General features: G+C 41.7%; 1 protein-coding gene across 2 annotated transcripts in view; it reads right to left on the bottom strand.

The window, feature by feature from the left end:
• Nucleotides 1-24,340, bottom strand: part of RTN4R (reticulon 4 receptor) — a 254,405-nt gene extending 230,065 nt beyond the window's left edge. For both annotated transcript variants that reach the window (XM_044289080.1, XM_044289071.1), the window contains exon 1: nt 23,973-24,340. The gene's annotated coding sequence lies outside the window, so the exon portion shown is untranslated. The remainder of the gene's footprint in view (nt 1-23,972) is intronic.
• Between the last annotated feature and the right edge of the window lie 279 nt (nt 24,341-24,619).

Genomic DNA, 24,619 nt, shown 5'->3' with positions numbered 1-24,619 from the left:
GCATATTGAGTATGGATCACATATACGGTACTTCCTATGGATCCACCAAAGCTGAGCAGAGCTGATGAAAGCTGAAGGGGCATAGTGCTCTGAGCAGCCCTTCTTCCCCTTTGTCTTTTTCAACAATTTTTTAGAACTAAGGTAGAGGAGGACATATCTGCAATTGCATGATATGATATTGTATGATATTGCCTTAAGGGTCCATTCACACATCCGTGTGTGTTTTGTGGATCCACAAAACACGGACAGCAGCAATGTGTGTTTCCGCATTTTGCGGACCGCACATTGCCGGCACTAATAGAATAGGACATGTTCTATTTTTTTTTTCAGGAACGGAATTGCGGACCCAGAAATGCGGGTCCGCAATTCCGTATCCGGGCAGCACATCGTGCTGCCCCATAGAAATTAATGGGTCCGCAATTCCGTTCCGCAAAATGCGGAACGAAATTGCGGACGTGTGAATGGACCCTAAATGTGCGGGAAACAGCTGATGTTGTGAAGCGGGAATAAATAGGACACGGATAATGCAGGTGGCATATGTTAAAAATGGAGGGAATTACCCGTACGATTATGATTGCATACAGATGTGTCCATCATTACCTTAACTCAAATGTTGTTAAAGAGGACAAAGGGCATTTCTCATGTAATAACAATTCTGGAGCATCTATTCTTATGACTCTATGGTGTGCTATTCCTTTAGTATTCCCTCCAGAAGTTACGAATGGTTCGCTAGCAATCTGCGGCTGGGGTTACCACTTGGGTGTGTTTGACATTATCCAATCAGTGCTGACAGGGTCAGACTGTGCAGGGACACACTCCGAACTGGTGACCCATTTGGACCTTCAGTAAAAACTGCTAGAAATTAATTTCTAACTTCTAGCAGGAATAAACGAATGGTACACCAAAGAGTTATAAGAATAGATGCTTTGGAAGTGTTATTTCATGGCCAATGCAGGTAGTCGCTAAATCAGACATGTCAGACCCTCTTTAAGGACTCTAAGTTCTCATGAAACCAATTCAATACAATATTGCTTCATGCTAACAAAATTATTGGCAGGCTGCAATTCAACACAACACAACCACTGAGTGGCCACACAAAGTCTATCACAAAATGTCTATCTTTATAAGTCAAGAAGTCTATCCTCTATAAGATATCTTCTTCTGAAGATCTAGTAATCTCATGACAGACACATCAGGACATGTCCAGCCAAGAATAAAGTTAAGGATAGACACATCTGCCACTGATGCACCAGGACCTATGAACTTTTAGATGCATGTCTGGTGTGATAGAAAACTACTCAAGTAGATTTTGCAACATCTTTCATGCTGTGTTGATCTAAAGGAGGCAAAAAACAAAGCACCTCCCATTTAGATCCCTATCTGCCTATATGACTTTTAAAACCAATAAAGGCAGTATCACACTGGCCGATTGTTGGCCAGATCATTTGTAACGGGCGTTCATAGAAAGGCTCGTTAGCGATGATCTGGCAGTGTAATACTGCTGCCAATTGCCCAGTGAACAAGCAAACACTCATTCATTGGGCAATCCAGATTTTTAAGCACACTTAAAAATCATTGTTTGCCGGTGGCAGATCAAGCAACTGCATAATGATCGCTCCTCAGCATACTGTGGAGAAGATCGCTGCATTTAATGGCAGTGGTCTCCTCCGCTGACGAGCAGGCGATTGCCTGGATGATCGATTAAAGTAATACTGGCCTTAGGCTATGACCCTGGTTGTTCACTCAGTTATATGAGATCCAATATTAATAGCAAAGCTAGACTTTCTTTTACATTTTATAGTTCCATCAGAAATCTTCATAGATTTATATAGTGATAAAATATCCCTTGTTATCTGCAGCCGGAGTATAAAGAGATAATTAGAATGATCTCTGCGGTGACCTTGGGTGTGTACATACAAGGTAATTAAGTCACTACAGCGTCTTTTCAGAGCTGAACATTGCCTTCACTGACAGTTAAGTATTTCATCAGAGAACACTTTCAAAGTAAATCACAAGACATCAGATGCTTGTCGATTAGGGTTTACCTGTCACCATCTTGAAACAATGCTACACTGACAAGGAGCTCAGTTCCTTTACCATTTACAATGTACAATGGTTTGCTATACAAAAGGAACTTCATTGTAACTAGACTCCAAAATTATAACTCTGCATTTAGCCTTCCTACATTATTATATAGTCATAACCCAGTGTAATGTTTGTTTTACCAACATGGTAGAATGTGTACAATGATGTTTCCTTATGATGCATCTCAGTATGTAGCTAAAGGATTCCTATTGCTTTCCTTTCCAGTTAAAAGCCCCATTGGCTTGCCGCAAGTTGATATCATGTATTTTTATCCATTAGTGACTCATGTAATTGTATGGCTGATGTTACGGTTTAATAATGAATGATTTTTTACATAATGCACCTATTGGTGAGCTATGTAATGGAGTAACCCATTGTGAAATTGTTTAATATTTAGAAGAGTCTCCTGCAAAAAAAAAAACACACAAAAGCATGACTGCCCATTACAGCGGACATTGCAGGCTTATTTATGATGGGAAGAAATTGTCCTCTTGGGCATTGAAATCTAGTTACCTATTGAGCTGTGGTATGACATTTTGATTATACAAATTTTATTTTTATACATTTTATATTTTGATTCCTCTTGCTCCTACAGTGATTTCGGTTGTGAGAAAACTCATCTTCATGGTCTTTATTGCATTGCTTACTCATGTAAGGAATAATAAGACTATTTATGGGAAACTTTACTACGATTCTTAAAATACCACAAAGGTGGGGTTTCACATTTACATTATTTTGGCTTGAATTGTTAAAGGGGTTGCCCGCTTTCTGGCTACTGTCGACCAATGTGTTTGTAAGATGACTTTATGGCACTTACTAATATAGCCTTTGTTGATATTTTGTACCAATTCCTATATTTCAGAAAGTATTCTCCCTTTTTGGCCAAGTCGTTTGTGCTGTCCACATGAAGGTTTGTAAAATGGCTGCTGATGGAGGGTCATGTCTCCTTTGGTAAAATATAATAAACCTGCACAAAACTCTCAACATTGCAAATGCAGATGTGGTATATGTGGTATATTTGTGTGGAGAAGGCTGAGTGATGTGTCTGGAGATACTTTTGCCTGGTGACCCTTCATTAGCAGCCATCTTATGGACAGGTCTCCTGTGTAGACAGCACAGAAAATTTGACCAACAAGGGGACAAAGCAAACTGCAGAGAAAATCAACAAAGGCTATATATGTAATTATCAATATAGTCAACTTACATACACATTGGCCACAAGTATCCAGAAAGTGGCAAACTCCTTTAAATAAAGCTTTTTCAAAAATAATTTCACGTTTTACACAGATTCCCCACACCCTGAATGTAGTCTATACAAGGATGTGCTGTCAGCTCTTTCTAGTATTTGTGTAGAGCAGGGATGCTCAACCTGCGGCCCTCCAGCTGTTGTAGAACTACAACTCCCACAATGCCCTGCTGTAGGCTGTTCAGGCATGCTGGGAGTTGTAGTTTTGCAACAGCTGGAGGGCCGCAGGTTGAGCATGCCTGGTGTAAAGGAATAAATCTAGGTGAGTCATATTTGTCACACAGTCGAAATATTGGTAAAACAGGTGCCCTAGTATATATAAAAAACATACCATCTACTATATGTAAGATATTTAGTCCGTCTCTCGATCGTCACAACCGATCAAAGTATTTTTGGCATAGTTTTATCTTTTCATATGTCATATACATATATCTCACACACAGGCAGGATATATCGTGGGTTCTTAAGAAAAATTTGTTCTTTGTCAGATTAGAAGTATTTATAGCAGATTACTCAATGCTGCAAACATACAAATAATACTTGGAAGTCATTTTTGGCGTAATAATAAGGAGATTGTTGGAAGAAGTCCTTGTTTCTAACCAGTAAACATCCATATATTCCAGGCTTATTTTTAGTTCTCAGCAAATGAAAGAACCAGTATGTGTGTCATGGACTGAAGTGTTCTTCACTTAATGAATCTAACTACAATATCATTACCTATCTCGATCTATCCAATATGTTCCTATATAAAAGAGAACTTTTAACCAACCCATTCAAGCCTCCAAAACAAATAAAAAATAACCATAGCCACACAAATAATGTGGCGCACAAACATTTATACATATATTATAAATATATAATTGCAAACAAGTTGGACCAACTGTTTGCTCTGCTGTTAAATTTTATGGTCCTGATGTATCAGTTTTTTTTTTCTTTGCTTTGGAGTAAGTTGTGACTTTTCTGCGGTCTTATTTGGAAGACAAATGTATTACTAGTCTGACAGGCCAAAGTTCTTTTTTGCCAATGTCAATTTCAGAAATTCAGCTGTTTTGCAGGTCTTCCTATGGAGTACATCGGTTTTTGGCCTTATTTATCATAGGCACATTTGAAAAAGCACCAAAAGTTTTTATGAACTGCACGCCACTGACGACCTAGCTGTGGCCAGTGAAAATAATTCAGAATGTGACCGTTTGCCTTCGTTAAATTTAACATGTGCTGTGTGCCACTTTTATACAGTAAATTTAGCTCAAATTTTGCCAAATAAATGTTGACAATTGTTTTGGAAGAGGCCACAGTGTCCAGTGAGAGCTTAGGCCTCTTCCTAGGCCAGTGATGTCACCATATATTGCTCATGTGGTCTAGGCGAAGTTAAGTCCTATTCAAATGAATAGGACTGAATAAACAGCTGATCAATGGGGGTGCTAGGAGTCATATTCTGAGGTCATCAATATCAAATTACTGGGCAACATCTTTAAAAAGCAGTCATGCAGCAATCCGAGTCGCCAGGCTTTCCTTAGAAAACAATATGTTCAAAGAGGTAACTTTAAACCTGTACCATTCATTTTCCAATAGAGGTTGGATGGGGAGGCTACCCAAAAGGTTTATGGTCAGCATTAAAAATGGACATGTTGAACTGTTTTTCAATATTGCTTTGTTTAAATCAATCATTAGTCAATGAAAACTTTCCAAGAAATCATTGCTTCACCTCTGGACCTGTAAAGTTAGTAGAAATACTGTCCATTGAAACATTTTAGATTTGTCAAGAACTAAAAAGGTGAATGGAGCTAATTTAATAAGGGTATTAATAAAAGAAAAACATAAAAAATCTAAATGTTAACAAAATAACAAGAAATGACCATGTGCACTGTGCATTACTGGACTCTGAGTCAGTGGTTGTTTAAAAGTCCACAAATATTATTTCATGATTGGTGCTGCATGTAATCTTCTTGCACGCAGAGATGAGTGAATTTCTTAAAATTTGATTCAGGTCCAATTTGGCGGAATTGACTGTCCTTATTGACCATACTCTCAGTGCCTGGAAAGACTATTTTTCTTTCTCTTTCGTTCTCTCCGCCTTAAGTCTCACAAATCAAATCACACAAAATTCTGATTCAGTGGAATCAAAGCTTTTTGAAAAATGTGGGTAGAATTTCCAAATTTTTAAATTGATTCACTCATCTCTACTTGTAAGCAACAGTAAACTCTACACAGTTTTAGATAAGGAACTTTTGGTCGTAATGAGTGAGAGGTGCGAAGTTTCCAATATGAGATATCAACAAGTCTAAAGGCTCTTACATGTGAAGTTGAGTGGGTTATATTTTATATTGGTCTAATTTTGGTTGGAAAGTCTCAAACATGTGTCTCATTTATCAAATAGAAACAAAATGGCCTTATTGCCTATAACAATGAGTCAGAGCTTCATTTGTATTTCTTATATTATCATGGAAAAATTAAAGCTGCATTGTAATTAGTTGCTGTGGGCCTATTAGGCTATTTTTTCTATTAGTTGAGATGGATGAGACTCCTTAATTGTGAATACTTTGTTAAATCTGCAATTCAGTGGGGCTGAGTTGCAATTTTTTTGCACTGCACCTGGACAGGAAAGAAGCCATGGAGATATAAAGCCAAAGAGGTTCCAGTCCCTTCATTCTTATGATTGATGGAAGTCCCCATTGTTGGATCAAGAAGTGATGACATATTCTAGTGATATGCTGTCATTCGCTAACACTGCATTCTGTTTAAAGGGGTTGTGGCCTCGAAACACATTCTACTTGTTTTAAACCAGCATCTGGATCTGAATACTTTTGTAAGTGATGTAACTTAAAATGTAGTATAGCCACCGAGTTACCCAATAAAATCTATCTGTGTAGTGCCTAGGGTTGTTTCGATACCAAAATTTAGATTCGGTTTTAATACCATAAAAAAGTATTGCGATAGTGGATACCACGCGAAAAAAAAAAAAAAAAAAAAAAAACACCAAAAAAAGCTGCGTGCATTCCGCATTTTTTGGAACGTCCGGCCCATAATAGAACAGTCCAATCCTATTTTTTTTGGAAACAAGGTGACTAAAAAAATCTCTAATCGCGCAGTTTTTATTTTTTTATTTTTCTGTTCTGATATTCACCGCATAGGAGATTTTTTAAAATATTTTAATAGTTTGGACTTTTCGGACGTGGCAATATGTGATATGTTTATTTATTGTTTATATATTTTATATGTAAAATTGGGAAAGATGGTGATTTATACTAAATATTTTGGTGTTTTTTTTTTTTTTTACTTTTTATTTATTAACTATTTCCCCGCTTAGGGGCTAGAACCTGGGATCTTTTAATTCCTTGTCCTATTCACCCTAATAGAGCTCTATTAAGGTGACTAGGACTTCCCACTCTTCCTGCTGCCCTGTGCATAGGGCACACAGCAGCAGGGAGATTACCATGGCAGCCAGGGCTTCAGTAGCGTCCTGGCTGCCATGGTAACCGATCGGAGCCCCAGGATTACACTACTGGGGGTCCGATCAGAAGCTGCCACTGTCACCAATGAGGAGGAGGGTAAGGGGACCCTGTGGCCACTGCCACAAATTATTTTAATACTGGTGGGGGGAGAGGGGGCGCACTGCACCTCCAATGTTTTTAATACTGGGGGGGAGGGCGCACTGCGCCACCAATGTTTTTTATACTGGGGAGGAGGAGGGGAGGGCACACTGCGCCACCAATGATAGTTATCCTTTAATACAGGAGGTGGTGCTGGCAGAATCACATAGCCCCTGACAGGGAGCTGCGATCAGCAGCAGTTAACCCCTCAGGTGCAGCATCACAGAGGCCTGTCATAGAGGCTATGTGATTCTGCCGGCACCGCCTCCTGTATTTGTATTAGAAGTTAACTTTCATCAGTGGCGCAGTGCGCCCGCCTCTCCTCCTCCCGTCTCTACTCATTGGCAGCAGCGGCACAAGGGGAAGGGAGAGACTGCTTCCTTCTCCCCTGTGCTGCTGAGGGAACTTGGAGCGCGCTGACAGCAGCGCGCTCCAAGTTCTGTGATACTAGACTGCGCAGCAGCGCAGCCCAGTAGTGAAAAAAATTGAAATCCCGGTATTGTATTGAAACCAGTACAAAAGTATCGATTGGGTATCTAAATTTCAATACCCGAAACAACCCTAGTAGCGCCACCTGCTAATTATTCTTTTCCTTATTTCTTGTCCACCTCTCTGAGCTGGTTGCACATGCTCAGTTCAAATCTGCAATTGCCACCAGCCAAATTTACTGTTAGAGCTAGAGCAGAAAGGACACACTCCTGAACTGCCAGTCTGAAGAGCATGTAGCAGAACAATTGGAGCAATGAATGGGGAGATCTCTGGTTCCATGTGAGCCGAGGTACAGAGCTGGTTCTAGCTATGTTAGAAATAGTCTGGTATGTACTATAGGATATCTGATTTTCATTTTTACATCAAACAAGGCATAACCCATTTAGGTGCACAGAAATCTGTTAGGTTAGGTAGAGGACGCAGCCTTAACAATAATTTATAGACAGACCATAACTGTATATAGAGAAATGATGTAAAGCAAAAAAAATATATTAAAAAATCACTTTTATAGGTTGCACAATATTTTTAATGTACAATTTACTTTGTCTATATATATTAGGCTACTTTCACACCTGCGTTAGGTGTGGATCCGTCTTGTATATGCACAGACGGATCCGCACCGATAATGCAAACGCTTGTATCTGTTCAGAACGGATCCGTTTGCATTACCACAGATCTGTTTTGACTAAAAGTCAATGGGAGGCGGATCCGTTTTCAATTGCACAATATTGTGTCAGTGAAAACGTATCCATCCCCATTGACTTACATTGTAAGTCAGGACGGATCCGTTTGGCTCTGCATCGTCAGGCGGACATCAAAACGTTGCAAGCTGCCTCCAGAGTGGAATGGTGACTGATCGGAGGCAAACTGATGCATTCTGAATGGATCCTTATCCATTCAGAATACATTGGGGCTAAACTGATCCGTTTTGGGCCGCTTGTGAGAGCCCTGAAATGGATCTTGCAAGAGGACCCAGAAACGCCAATGTGAAAGTAGCCTAACTTTGTTATGGTTTTATTTTAATATTACAGTATAATACAATTTTAAGTGTCTATGTTTAAGTTCAATGTCATTCATTTTACCTGCTTAAATTCAAATGTATGCAATATTTGCTGTAGATGGGAAGATTTATATCCATTTCAAAGGCAAATACTCTGCAGATTATTCCATCCATGATAAAGGAAAAGCAAACTGCTTATACAGCAGAGGGAACACTAGGTGGCTTCAATAGCTGTATAGATCTTTAGTAAAAAGCCACTGGGATTTAAATAGAACATACATTGCTACGCAAATCCAAACACAATTTTTAACAAGTACATTAAAATATGAACAATTTAGTTGTAGTTCTGCTGTCCCAGCCAATGACCCAATATTTCTTGTTTTCATAAAAAGGCTCTGGCTCTTGGTTCGTAAAGAGGTTGTTCACCTTTTGAGTTTTTTTTGGGGGGGGGGGGGGGGCAAACATTTTTTGGGGGAATACGGTTACCTGCTCCCTGCCGCTGTGTCTGCAGTCATCAGCCATAGGACGGTGGCCATTTTATTTTCCCTGATTATTGCTCCCTAGACAAAATGAGCCATTATAACTAATGAAAGGTATTTGGGAATGTATTTATAATAAAGTAATATTTTTGTATTTTCAGTCATTTTATTTTCTTAATTCCCGGAGAACCCCTTTAAATAGAATCCAGTCCAATGTGTCCTTCATTGTCATCTACTGTTTATCTTGGTATTGGTAGCTACATGATATGAGGTTTAGTCTGAAATCCTCCTCACAGCTCAGATACAGTATCACCAGTATTGAGATTGTATGATGTGCACAAGCCTAAAGGCCCCCATAGATCGGTTGAACCAATTTGTAATGTGTATGGGGACCTCCCAACTCTACCCTGACAGTTGATATTGGGGGAAAAGAAGAATAGGGCAGGATTAATTTGTTCTGACAGGAGAGGTATCAGAGAGCCGCTTTCTCCTCTTTTGCCACACATGTATTCTTGGCCGAACCAAACATGCATATGGATGAGTCCTTGCGAGTCTAATAAAATCCCATCCTAGCACGGATTTGTCTTGGATTCTATACTGCACACATATGTGGAACCATATGGCTCTTTGAAGGACTGGGGTATAGTACAACTAGCACATCATGTATGTGGGCCTGATACATACATATGCTTATAAAAACAGGGCCTGCATAGCCCATAGCAACCAAACAAGTCACCTCATTGACATATGCTCTGTGGAGATTGAGGCTGTAATCTGAATGGTTCTATAGCATACAATGACACTTTTATAAATGAAGCCCATTTAATTCTGAGGCTATTCCTTAGGTAGTGATGTACAGTGCCTTCAATGGAGGCAGATCATGCGACTGCGTAACTTCCTCTCTTCCCGACATGAAATCACTGATCAAATCACTAGGGGGAGTTCAGTGCAAGGTAATAATTACAGTAACAGTATACATCGGGGCTTGACGAATTTCCTTGGAATCTAGGAGCCAGCTAAAAAAAGTTAGGAGCTGTTTTTTTTTTTTTTTTTAACCTTATAAAGCCTTATTTTCAGCAACAAAAATAACACCTCTTAAATTAACATATGAAGAAGTCTAGAACCAAACAACAAGGGCATTAACATATACAGCAGCAGTGTACGGAATCGCACACACATATACAACGGCAGTGTACGGAATCGCACACACATATACAGCGGCAGTGTACAGAATCACACACACATATACAGCGGCAGTGTACAGAATCGCACACACATATACAGCGGCAGTGTACAGTACCGCACACACATATACAGCGGCAGTGTACAGAATCACACACACATATACAGCGGCAGTGTACAGAATCGCACACACATATACAGCGGCAGTGTACAGAATCACACACACATATACAGCGGCAGTGTACAGAATCGCACACACATATACAGCAACAGTGTAGAGTACCGCACACACATATACAGTTGCAGAGTACAGAATCGCACACACATACAGCGGCAGTGTACAGTACTGCACACACATATACAGCGGCAGTGTACAGAATCACACACACACATATACAGCGGCAGTGTACAGAATCGCACACACATATACAGCAACAGTGTACAGTACCGCACACACATATACAGTTGCAGAGTACAGAATCGCACACACATACAGCGGCAGTGTACAGTACTGCACACACATATACAGCGGCAGTGTACAGAATCACACACACATATACAGCGGCAGTGTACAGAATCGCACACACATATACAGCAACAGTGTACAGTACCGCACACACATATACAGTTGCAGAGTACAGAATCGCACACACATACAGCGGCAGTGTACAGTACTGCACACACATATACAGCGTGCAGTGTACAGAATCGCACACATACAGCGGCAGTGTACAGTACCGCACACATATACAGTGGCAGTGTACAGAATCGCACACATATACAGCAACAGTGTACAGTACCGCACACACATATACAGTTGCAGTGTACAGAATCGCACACACATACAGCGGCAGTGTACAGTACTGCACACACATATACAGCGGCAGTGTACAGAATCACACACACATATACAGCGGCAGTGTACAGAATCGCACACACATATACAGCAACAGTGTACAGTACCGCACACACATATACAGTTGCAGAGTACAGAATCGCACACACATACAGCGGCAGTGTACAGTACTGCACACACATATACAGTGGCAGTGTACAGAATCGCACACACATACAGTGGCAGTGTACAGAATCGCACACACATACAGCGGCAGTGTACAGTACCGCACACACATATACAGTGGCAGTGTACAGAATCGCACACACATACAGTGGCAGTGTACAGTACCGCACACACATATACAGCGGCAGTGTACAGTACCGCACACACATATACAGCAACAGTGTACAGTACCGCACACACATATACAGTTGCAGAGTACAGAATCGCACACACATACAGCGGCAGTGTACAGTACTGCACACACATATACAGCAACAGTGTACAGTACCGCACACACATATACAGTTGCAGAGTACAGAATCGCACACACATACAGCGGCAGTGTACAGTACTGCACACACATATACAGCGGCAGTGTACAGAATCGCGCACACACATACACAGTGTACATAGTAGAGTTGTTGCGATACCAAATTTTATTATTCGATTTCGATACCATAAAAAAAGTATTGCGATACTCAAAACCATTCGATACAATGCGAAAAAAAATAAACAAAAAAAGTCACGTGCATTCTGCATTTTTAAATAATGGCGAATCGCACAGTTTTATTTATTTTTTTCTATTCCGGCGTTCACTGCATAGATTTTTTTTTATATTTTAATAGTTTGGACTTTTCTGACGTGGCAATATGTGATATGTTTATTGATTTATTGTTTATATATTTTATATGTGAAATTGGGAAAGAGGGTGATTTATACTTAATATTTTGGTGTTTTTTTAACCTTTTTTTTTTTTTTTTTTTTTACTTTTTATTTAATAACCATTTCCCCCTTAGGGGCTAGAACCTGGGATCTTTTCGTCCCTTGTCCTATTCACCCTGATAAAGCTGTATTAGGGTGAATAGGACTGCCGCACCTGAGGGGTTAACTGCCGCTGATCGCAGCTCCCTGTCAGAGGCAGGGTGCCGGCACCTGCCTCCTGTATTATGTGTTTAAGTATTTAAGTATTAGGCTACACAGAGCGGCACCCAGAGATGTCCCAGCACTTACTATTATTCCGCGCCACAGCCCCTCACCCCTTAACACTGACCCCCCCCACAGTGCCCCGTCTCCTTAAAATGGGACCTCCATAGCAGCCCATCCCCTTAACTTTGAGCTTCACATCAGCCCACCCCTTTAACAGAGAGTTTCACAGCACCCCACTCCCTTGACATTGACCTCCGTGATAGGCTATGGTGTCGTACTGAGACATGCGACATGCTGCGACATCCAAGATGCCTTTTTCTGTGACTGTCGCGTCACAGTCGCAGCATGTCACATGTCGCAGTGCAACACCATAGACTATCATTATAAAAATCATTGTGCAGCCCCATAGAAATGAATGGGTCCGCAATTCTGTTCTGTAAAATGCGGAACAGAATTGCGGATGTGTGAATGGACCCTTAGGCTTCATCTGCAATTCTGTTCTGCATTTTGCAGGGCCCCACGATGTGCTGCCCGGATCCGGAAATGCGGACCCGCACTTCCGGGTCCGCAATTCCGATCCCCAAAAAATAGAACATGTCCTATTCTTGTCCGCAATTGTGGACAAGATTAGGCATTTTTTATTAGGTGAGGGCGATATGTGGTCCGCAAAATGCGGAACGCACATTGCCGGTGTCCGTGTTTTACGGCTTCGCAGAACACACACAGATGTGTGAATGGCCCCTAATTAGAGACACACCTGTGGATGTATTTAAATGCACACCTGAAACACACTGCTTCTTTGTGTAGCATCATGGGAAAGTCTAAAGAAATCAACCAAGATATCAGGAAGATAATTGTGGACCTCTGTTTGGATCAACTTTGGGTGCAATTTCAAGATACCTGAAGGTGCCTCGTTCACCTGTACAAACAATTATACGCAAGTACAAACAAGATGGGAATGTCCTGCCATCATACCGCTCAGGAAAGAGACGGGTTCTGTGTCCCAGAGATGAACGTGCTTTGGTCCGACATGTGCATATTAACCCAAGAACAAAAGCAAAAGACCTTGTGAAGATGATGGTGGAAGCTGGTAAGATTGTGTCAATATCCACAGTGAAACGAGTACTGTATCAACATGGGCTGAAAGGCCACTCTGCTAGGAAGAAGCCATTACTCCAAAAGAAACATATAAAAGCCAGATTAATGTTTGCAAATGCACACAGGAACAAAGACCTACATTTTTGAAGACATGCCCTGTAGTCTGACATGCCCTGTAGTCTGACGAAACTTTGCTGCAGGAGGGACTGGTGGACTTCACAAAATAGATGACATCATGAAGAAAGAAGATTATGTGGAAATACTGAAGCAACATCTTAAGTCATCAGCCACGAAGTTAAAGCTTGGGCGGAAATGGGTCTTCCATATGGACAATGACCCGAAGTATACTGCCAAACTGGTTACAAAGTGGCTTAAGGATAACAAAGTCAATGTTTTGGAGTGGCCATCACAAAGCCCTGTTCTCAACACTATTGAAAATTTTCAGGCAAAGCTGAAAAGGCAGGTGCGAGCAAGGCGACCAACAAACATGGCTCAGTTACACCCGTTTTGTCAGGAGGAATGGGCCCAAATTCCGACCAACTATTGCAAGAAGCTTGTGGGAGGATATCTAAAACGTTTGACCCAAGTCATATAGTTTAAGGGCAATGGTACCAAATATTAATGAAATGTATGTAAACTTTTGACTTTGCAGAAAGTAATAAAAATGCCTTAAACATTCTCTCTCTTATTATTCTGGCATTTGGCAAATAATAATAATTATGGTAATCCTAATTGACCAAAAACAGGAAAGGTTTATTCTGATTTCATGTCAGATATTGAGAAAAACATGCTTATGTATCTTTTTATATAGTGAATGTAAACTTCTGGTTTCAACTGTATATAATCTACCGAGAAGCAAATTTGATCTGCTGTGAAATTATGCACACACAGTATGGACATATTCAGTATCTACCTGTCTATCTATCTGAAACCTAACTTTTAAAGGGCATTTTGGTCTGTTTGGTTTTTACTACTGCATTCTGTTTCCCACATGGAAATGTAAGCTTTTTTCGATCCGCTCACTCAGTGTCGGTGCTGTGTAATGGCATTTGTTACTGTGGGGGGTGGGGCCTGAAGGCTAGGAGGATTTAGGCTGCTGTGATGCTCCCCCTGCAGGTGCTATGTTGTGGCGGCCATGGTCATCAGGCAGTGCTGCATTTAACAGAGTAGAGACCCAACTAAGAAGAGGTCTCCATGAGAGGTCCAGTGGGCTTACAGTTTGCCTAAAATGTGTACTAAGCAAAATATATTCTTTCCTCTAAAGTTTTGCTTAGCAACAATAAATCAATGTGGTAAACGTGGTGCATGTCTTTTTGCAGCAATTTAGATCCATTTTCACATAACTATTAAGGCATTCTGAGTTAATAGAAGGACCCCTCATGTGAGACCCCTGTCAATCAGCCTGCATAAAGAGCAACTCTTTCCAGAGAATGCATTGATTTCAATCGTTACCATGTAAAGCTTGTTTTCCTCTTTGATTGCAGTGCGTGAGAAATTAACACTTACTTCTAGAGGTCTCCTGCCGATTACAGCTGAGAACTGATGGTCTCAGTAGTGGGACACCCTACCATCAGCTGGTTACCCTTGTAACATAAAGAGAAATTTGAGGTTTGAATTTTTAAAAGAAAATATGAAGTTGTTCACGAAGTAGTGGGCCCAATGTGTTCAGGAGAATGCTTCGGTCCTGCTAAAGGATGGCATGGCTGGATCTCCATGCTGACGTGCAGCTTTAAAGTTGTCACTCATTCTGGTTAGGATGGTTGGGGGCATGTATTATTAAATGGGATTAGGCTTTTTTCACATTAATGTTATTTAATCACTGGATCCAGCATTGCCTGATGTTACCATGATGCCAGCCAGCCCCATTGACTATAATGGGTTCCTGCAGAGATCCAGCCACTAACCAGCAATCCTGGATTCAGAGAGATCCAGCAGGCTTTTATCTGCTGGACCTTATACCACTAGTATAAAAGCAGCCTTAGAGGCTCTGGAACCTGCTGCAGGGTAGAAGATAATAGCCAGGCGTAGCTAGAGGTTCAGCGTGGAAACACCTCCAACCCAGAGGGCCCCCCAATGCGTTTTTACAACTGCAGAGGAGCATCCTAAGGCTGGGTTTCCCTACTTAGCTTTCGTTCAGGTTTTTGGGTCTCTTTGGTTTTTACTACTGCATTCTTTTGCCACATCGAAATGTAAGCCTTTTCGATCTGTTCACTTGCTGTCTGTGCTGTATTATGGCATTTGTTACAGTGGGGGATGAGGCCCAAAGCCGAGAAGGGTTTAGGCTGCTGAGATGCCTTCCTTGCAGGTGCTATGTTGCGGCGGCAATGGTCATCAGACAGTGCCCCCCAATGCGTTTTTACAACTGCAGAGGAGCATACTAAGGCTGGGTTTTCCTACTCAGGTTTTGTTCAGGTTTTTTGGTCTGGTTTTACTACTCCATTCTATTTGCCACATAGAAATGTAAGCTTTTTCAGGTGTGGATCATAAAGGGGGAGAAAGTACTGTATGTAGGACCGATGCTGCTACTCCTGTTTTATTCAGTAAGCTCCTAGTTTTTGCCTTCAAAAAACAACCTAAAAGCCCAGCCTTATCAGCATTTGTAGCAGTCATAATGCATTGTGAATGAACACGTGTGCTGTATATGCTGCGATATCCATTAGAGGAGATGCTCACTACTATGATAAGCACTGTTTAGTGGCGCTATTGCAGCTCAGCTCCCAGTCTGCTGAGTGGGATCTGAGCTCCAGTAATCCACTGCATTCTGCAGAGTGCAGATAATGTAGCATCAGGAATCTTCAGTCCTATGTAACACCACAGATAACCCAGTAATAACTCTGAGTACAGTGTCGGACCAAGATGCCTAGGGCCCATTGGTGGAATTGATTCTGGGGCTCGCCCTACAACTACTGTACATGGAGATATTACTTCTTAATTATTCAGCTTCATGCACATGAACATTGGAATTCTATCATTTGACGCGCTATTCAAGCCAATGTGACCACTGAGGCCCATGAATGGCTGCAGCGGTCACGGAACCAAGCCGCTTCCTGGTCCTGAGGGGACAGGAGGAGGCAGGGAACAGAGCAGTGGCAAGATCATGGACAAGTGTGTTTTTTTTCTAGTTAAGTACAATACCATGGAGGTTGTTGGCTCCAAGGCTGGAAAACCCCTTTAATTGTCTACTACATGATATTAATGGACATGCAATTCCCCACAAACTGACTTTTCGTTCTTGGCCATGATAGCCACCACGTAGAACAGGACTCTTCGGGAATATCTGCTGTATAGAACAGCTGTTGAAACACCAATAAGAGAACAACAATGCAGTGCTGCATTAATGTCAAAAATATATATAATCTTTATTTATTCACACAATTACATAAAACTGTAGGTGGCGATGACAAACATACACAAATACATAAAATACACCGTCAGTAGTAATAATATGAAATCTCCATTAGCTCAGTTTAACAACAATAAGATCCCACATCTCTGAACCTCTCTATCATATAGTAACATTAACACATATTAACTCTGAAGTCACGCTTAATCAAGCGGTAGAGAGTCACATTGCTTAGAGTCTAAGCTTACGAGCAGCAAAGATAAGTAAACATATTACCGACCAGTGATCAAACTGTCCAAAGCGCAGAGCGTCACAGCCAGGAGGAAGGTGAGATTTTTTTTCTCCCTGGCTGTGACGCTCTCCAAAGTGATTGGACAGCGCTAAAGCCAGGGAGAAGGAACGCCCATTGAGAAAAAGGGCAGTCTCCTCCCCATTGCGCCGATGCTAGCAATTAGCATACAGAGCTGGAGAATATACCGGGGGCCACAGCGGGCGAACGGAGCGGCGCCCAGGAATAATAGTAAGTTCAGTGAGATCCCTGGGCGCCGCGCTACATATCCTGATAGTTAGTTTACAATGTTTGGACCCATGAAAGGTCCTCTTTAACCTTTAATACAGGAGGGAGGTGCCAGCAGCAGAATCACATAGCCAGCACCCTGCCTCTGACAGGGAACTGCGATCAGCAGCAGTTAACCCCTCAGGTGCCACACCTGAGGGGTTAACTGCTGCTGATCTGCTGCCGACACCCTTATTATCTTCTACCCTGCTGCAGGGTAGAAGATAATAGCCAGGCGTAGCTAGAGGTTCAGCGTGGAAACACCTCCAACCCAGAGGGCCCCCCAATGCGTTTTTACAACTGCAGAGGAGCATCCTAAGGCTGGGTTTCCCTACTTAGCTTTCGTTCAGGTTTTTGGGTCTCTTTGGTTTTTACTACTGCATTCTTTTGCCACATCGAAATGTAAGCCTTTTCGATCTGTTCACTTGCTGTCTGTGCTGTATTATGGCATTTGTTACAGTGGGGGATGAGGCCCAAAGCCGAGAAGGGTTTAGGCTGCTGAGATGCCTTCCTTGCAGGTGCTATGTTGCGGCGGCAATGGTCATCAGACAGTGCCCCCCAATGCGTTTTTACAACTGCAGAGGAGCATACTAAGGCTGGGTTTTCCTACTCAGGTTTTGTTCAGGTTTTTTGGTCTGGTTTTACTACTCCATTCTATTTGCCACATAGAAATGTAAGCTTTTTCAGGTGTGGATCATAAAGGGGGAGAAAGTACTGTATGTAGGACCGATGCTGCTACTCCTGTTTTATTCAGTAAGCTCCTAGTTTTTGCCTTCAAAAAACAACCTAAAAGCCCAGCCTTATCAGCATTTGTAGCAGTCATAATGCATTGTGAATGAACACGTGTGCTGTATATGCTGCGATATCCATTAGAGGAGATGCTCACTACTATGATAAGCACTGTTTAGTGGCGCTATTGCAGCTCAGCTCCCAGTCTGCTGAGTGGGATCTGAGCTCCAGTAATCCACTGCATTCTGCAGAGTGCAGATAATGTAGCATCAGGAATCTTCAGTCCTATGTAACACCACAGATAACCCAGTAATAACTCTGAGTACAGTGTCGGACCAAGATGCCTAGGGCCCATTGGTGGAATTGATTCTGGGGCTCGCCCTACAACTACTGTACATGGAGATATTACTTCTTAATTATTCAGCTTCATGCACATGAACATTGGAATTCTATCATTTGACGCGCTATTCAAGCCAATGTGACCACTGAGGCCCATGAATGGCTGCAGCGGTCACGGAACCAAGCCGCTTCCTGGTCCTGAGGGGACAGGAGGAGGCAGGGAACAGAGCAGTGGCAAGATCATGGACAAGTGTGTTTTTTTTCTAGTTAAGTACAATACCATGGAGGTTGTTGGCTCCAAGGCTGGAAAACCCCTTTAATTGTCTACTACATGATATTAATGGACATGCAATTCCCCACAAACTGACTTTTCGTTCTTGGCCATGATAGCCACCACGTAGAACAGGACTCTTCGGGAATATCTGCTGTATAGAACAGCTGTTGAAACACCAATAAGAGAACAACAATGCAGTGCTGCATTAATGTCAAAAATATATATAATCTTTATTTATTCACACAATTACATAAAACTGTAGGTGGCGATGACAAACATACACAAATACATAAAATACACCGTCAGTAGTAATAATATGAAATCTCCATTAGCTCAGTTTAACAACAATAAGATCCCACATCTCTGAACCTCTCTATCATATAGTAACATTAACACATATTAACTCTGAAGTCACGCTTAATCAAGCGGTAGAGAGTCACATTGCTTAGAGTCTAAGCTTACGAGCAGCAAAGATAAGTAAACATATTACCGACCAGTGATCAAACTGTCCAAAGCGCAGAGCGTCACAGCCAGGAGGAAGGTGAGATTTTTTTTCTCCCTGGCTGTGACGCTCTCCAAAGTGATTGGACAGCGCTAAAGCCAGGGAGAAGGAACGCCCATTGAGAAAAAGGGCAGTCTCCTCCCCATTGCGCCGATGCTAGCAATTAGCATACAGAGCTGGAGAATATACCGGGGGCCACAGCGGGCGAACGGAGCGGCGCCCAGGAATAATAGTAAGTTCAGTGAGATCCCTGGGCGCCGCGCTACATATCCTGATAGTTAGTTTACAATGTTTGGACCCATGAAAGGTCCTCTTTAACCTTTAATACAGGAGGGAGGTGCCAGCAGCAGAATCACATAGCCAGCACCCTGCCTCTGACAGGGAACTGCGATCAGCAGCAGTTAACCCCTCAGGTGCCACACCTGAGGGGTTAACTGCTGCTGATCTGCTGCCGACACCCTCTTCCAGTATTAAAGGTTAATTATCATTGGTGGCGCAGTGAGCCCGCTTACCCTTCCCAGTATCAAAAACATTGGTGGCAGTGGCCACAGGGTCCCCTCCCCTTCTCATTGGTGGCAGTGCAGCTTCTGAACGGAGCCCCAGCAGTGTAATCCTGGGGCTCCGATCGCGCTACTGAAGCCCTGGTTGCCATGGAAAGCTCCCTGCTGCTGTGTGTACTATGCATAGGGCAGCAGGGAGAGTGGGAAGTCCTATTCACCGTAATAGAGCGCTATCAAGGTGAATAGGACAAGGGACAAAAAGATCCCAGGTTCTAGCCCTTAAGAGGGAAATAGTTATTAAATAAAAAAAAAGTTTAAAAAAGTTTAAAAAACCCCCACCAAAATAGTACAATTACCCCCTTTCCCAATTTCACATATAAAATATATAAACAATAAATAAACATATCACATATTGCCACCCCCGAAAAGTCCAAACTATTAAAATATTTAAAAATATTATCCTATGCGGTGAACGCCAGAACAGAAAAAGATATAAAAATTGCACGATTCGCCATTTTTTTAAATGTGGAGTGCACGTGGCTTTTTTGGTGTTTTATTTTTTTCACGTGGTATCGAATGGTATCAAGTATCGCAATACTTTTTTATGGTATCGAAATCAAATCAAAATTTTGGTATCGCAACAACCCTAATAGAATATACAGACTATTGAGGGCCATTACAAAAGGACTGGTGCAAGGACAGTTAGTAAGGTATTAGCTAGTTTATGGCAACAGACCTTACTGCTTATAGAGAAGGTATATTTTGCTTCTGCGCCGACCACATTTCTACAAAGGACTAGCCATCCATTGGAGGATCTGCACCCCGCTGTGGGAACTGCAGTACATCACTTTGGCTGATTTGAAAGGTTGTTTGGATTTAATAGAGTGAGATATTCAGAGTCGGCCATCTTTCAGCCTGTTATACCATATTCAGCCATGGAAAGATTGTGTTTGTACTCTGAAGAGACTGAGCTTATGCCCACAAGTGCCTTTGTTTATGAGCTGCCAAAATGACCTCAGTAAAGTGCCTTGGACTTGTGACCCCCACATACAGCCTGTTTATTGTCTTGCACCACCACCCAGCCCCAATATCAGGGGAAGAAAGGTCTGTGGCCCTCCAAGCACTGCAGGGCCCCAGAGAGTGCCAGAATGGGGAACACCCTCATGAAAAACTCTTGCACCAATCCTCCCCCAACTACCACTCCCCTCCTCCTCACAGCACTCCCCATGTTGGTCTCTGCATAGATAGGATAGCTAAAACGTATCAGAACTGGAACCTGGAGTAGAAGATGATGGTCCGGATCCATCACTAGATCATGGATTAGCTGTTCTTTTACTTGTACAATACCTTACAAGGTGGAGGGAGAGGTTACAAGGACCTTGAGTTCTTATGCTGGAATTCTTCTTAATTAGAATAAATTGCATGTAAGAAAGTATGCTTGTACTCAGTAGATGAATGCATTCATATACAGAAAGAATCATAAACCAGATAAAATCCAGACCTTCCTCTCTTACACTTACTAGGTGGTCTGTATTGTTTTGTGTTGCATTTGCAATTGAAGATAAATTATGCCTTCTGGGAACTAGGCCACATTAGAAAATATGTTGCAAAGGCAAAAAAAAAAAAAAAAAAGTGCAGACTTTTTAACACTATTATTAGAAGATTTTGTTCCTTTTGTCCACTGTTCATAAAACGCTAACCAAACCACAATTAAGAAGACGCTGCCTAGCATGTGATTTATATAGCACAGGCCTCATAAGTGAGCATCAAAGCTCAAAATCCAAATCCAACAGTGTTGACATTAATCCCTTTCCCTTCCCATACAGACAAACTCTAAATCAATAATGCTCGCTGAATCCTGGATAATGAAAGTTCAATAAACCACATTACTTAGGTAGGATAGGAAGATGAAAATGTCCCCGAAAAGTCAAATCCAGAACGTTATATTGGTACAGATACCCGACATGCTTGGATTCTATTCTCTGACAAGATAACAGCTCCAGTCGCACTATAGGTACGATGAATTACATTAACCTCAATGCAAGTAAATATATGGCTGCCTCCTCGTCACCCTGAGCAGTGATGGATGGCACAGAAATGATGTTCACTGGGCCACAGGGCTTCACCTTGCTTTAGAATAGCACCAGGCAATCCCTCATTTCACAGGATGAACAAACCTTCTATGGAAAATAACACAAATGTGCAAAGTTCATATCTGGGTATGGCGTCTAAACGTGCGGATTATTCCTATAGAGGCGTCCAGAGCCTTGCCGAGGGGGAGAATAAACCCATCCTGTGCCACATACAGCGGACGTCACAGATGTTACCCAGGACAGGTCGTGGGGGTCGTGGATTTAAATGCCTCTATTCCAAATATATCTGATAACCCTATCTATCATGTGTATTCTAAATAATTATCTATCAATTTATCTATCATGTGTATTCTATATAATTATCCATCTATCCATCCATTTATCTATCATGTGTATTCTAAATAATTATCTACCTATCTATCATGTATATTCTATATAATTATCCATCCATTTATCTATCATGTATATTCTATCTATCTCATATCTATTATGTGTATTCTATTTAATTATCTATCATGTGTGTTATATCTATTATCATGTATATTCTTTATAATTATCTATCTCATATCTATCATGTATATTCTATCAATCATTCTCTGACTTGCACATACCTATAGAAATGTTGTCATATTATTCCTTTATTTCAGATGGATTTAATAGAGATGAACTTGGAGGGATATGGGATAGCTCTGACATAAATATTACCTAGGAGTAAATATCTATCTATCATCCTCTGAACTGCACATAACTATAGAAAGCCTTGTTATATTATTCCTTTGTTTCACATGGATTTAAGAGAGACGAACTTGGAGGGATATAGGATAGCTCTGACATAAATATGACCTAGGACTAAGATACTCTATCCGTCTATCTATCAATCATCTATTATCTATCCATCCATCTTATACCTCATATCTATCCATCTGATACATATAACACATTCTATCCGTCCATGTAAGACAGGAGAAGACAGGTTGCAATGTACCTGCAATGCTCTAGTCCCTGACAATAAATACCTAGAACTTTTAGCCAGGTCTCAGGGTTGCCTCCTCTGCCAGCCTGTGCCCCTAGCACCCACAATCCTGTAACTGTTGTGGGCGTCTGTTTGCATTTGCCTCAGTAATGGTGCTGAGTATTGTGACCCACAGTATCATGACTGCGAAATATTGCATTAACAGGCAATGCACAAGTGCAAACCTTTCTGAGGAAAAGGTGGGAAGAAGTCCTCCTAAAATGCTGAGACTAGAGCAGAGGCGCCTCTCTGAGGGCTTCACTCTGTATCTGAAGGAAGATAACATAGCACCTTGGTTAGCACCCCTCTACAAAGGCTGCAGCACCCCACAGGGGACCTTCTCCCAGAAGGAAACCTCTAAACCCACCAGAGAAAGCCCACGTTCCCCTGTTATATCACACACAAAAGCCACTTTATCATACACCATGGGGCAGAGAGCTGAAGGCACCCCTGGGACTGATTCACCGCAAGATCCGGTAGCTGTCTCCCAAGTGTCCTTTAGGATTCCTGACCTACTTTGTGCTGTGGATTGCACTGGGAGCAGAGGCTTAGCTCTGGCATCCCCCATTTTACATCATAAAACCTTCTCATCCCTATCTTCTGCATGGAAATGGACATTTATCGCCCCTCTCAAGACCATCAAGTCTGGGGCAAAAACTTCTTTCTGAAGAATGGCTGCTTATTCTGTCTTATAGTTATACAATGTCTTATAGTTATACAATGTGGATAGGTAAATGGATGGATGTGAGATGGATAGATAGATATGAGGTATAAGATAGATAGATAGATAGATAGATAGATAGATAGATAGATAGATAGATAGATATGAGGTATAATATAAATAGATAGATATGAGGTATAAGAGGTATAAGATAGATAGATATGAGGTATAAGATAGATAGATATGAGGTATAAGATAGATAGATATGAGGTATAAGATAGATATGAGGTATAAGATAGATATGAGGTATAAGATAGATATGAGGTATAAGATAGATATGAGGTATAAGATAGATATGAGGTATAAGATAGATATGAGGTATAAGATAGATATGAGGTATAAGATAGATAGATATGAGGTATAAGATAGATAGATATGAGGTATAAGATAGATAGATATGAGGTATAAGATAGATAGATATGAGGTATAAGATAGATAGATATGAGGTATAAGATAGATAGATATGAGGTATAAGATAGATACTGGAAGAAATCTATCAAAGGAAGTTTTTGCACCAGAGGTTATCTATCTATCTTATTATACCTCATATCTATCTATCTTATTATACCTCATATCTATCTATCTTTCACCTCTCTCATATCTATCTTTCACCTCTCTCTTATATCTATTATACATCTATATAGCTCATATCTATCTTCTCTCTTTCTCATATCTATTATGGAAACCCACAGAATTGGGGTGCTATAAAACACCAGCAGATAGGTAAATGAATGGAGGGTCACTTACCTTCCATAAGCAATGCTGTCACCATGGGGTTTCCTAGATCCCTGCAATCCTTTGGAAAGTTCGGTGCAGTTAGCTCTCCTCCAGCAGGCAGCCAGCAATAGTCCCCATCCAGCAGCAGCCTGAAAGGTAAATCCTCTCAGAATTGAGCGCCGTTCACACCAGGATCCATTTGCTTGGTCTCCCTGTCCCCAAATGGTAACTACTAGTTGAGTGAGTGGGACTGGTGAGCCTCCGGCAGCCCGAGCCCGGCTGGTAATGAGATCTCCCTGTCTTCCCCCATCAATGTGTGATGCGCTTCCTCCGGCTGCCAGGCGCTGTGGTGAAATCACTCGGCTCTTCCCTCTCCCCCCGCTTTACTCTGTGGAGAAGCAGGGATGAATGTTTTATGGCGCTGGATCAGGGATTGAGAGGTGATGAATGTTTTATGGGATCATGTGGTTTGACGTGAGGGGAATCAGGCTTGATCCGATTTACAAGAGACACACGGAGCAGATGGGAGGGAACACTGGGAGCAGCTCACAGGCTGGGATAATGAAGCGGTGCGCGGACGACTTGTGGCGGGAGCTGGCCGGCCACGGCTGGAGCAGAACTCGGCGCAGCCGGCAAGACACCCGCTCCATGGACAGGTGGGGCAGCTGCAGAGCCAT

The sequence above is a fragment of the Bufo gargarizans genome, chromosome 1, assembly GCF_014858855.1.
Source record: "Bufo gargarizans isolate SCDJY-AF-19 chromosome 1, ASM1485885v1, whole genome shotgun sequence".
NCBI lineage: Eukaryota > Metazoa > Chordata > Amphibia > Anura > Bufonidae > Bufo > Bufo gargarizans.
This window is presented reverse-complemented; position numbering and strand designations above follow the sequence as displayed.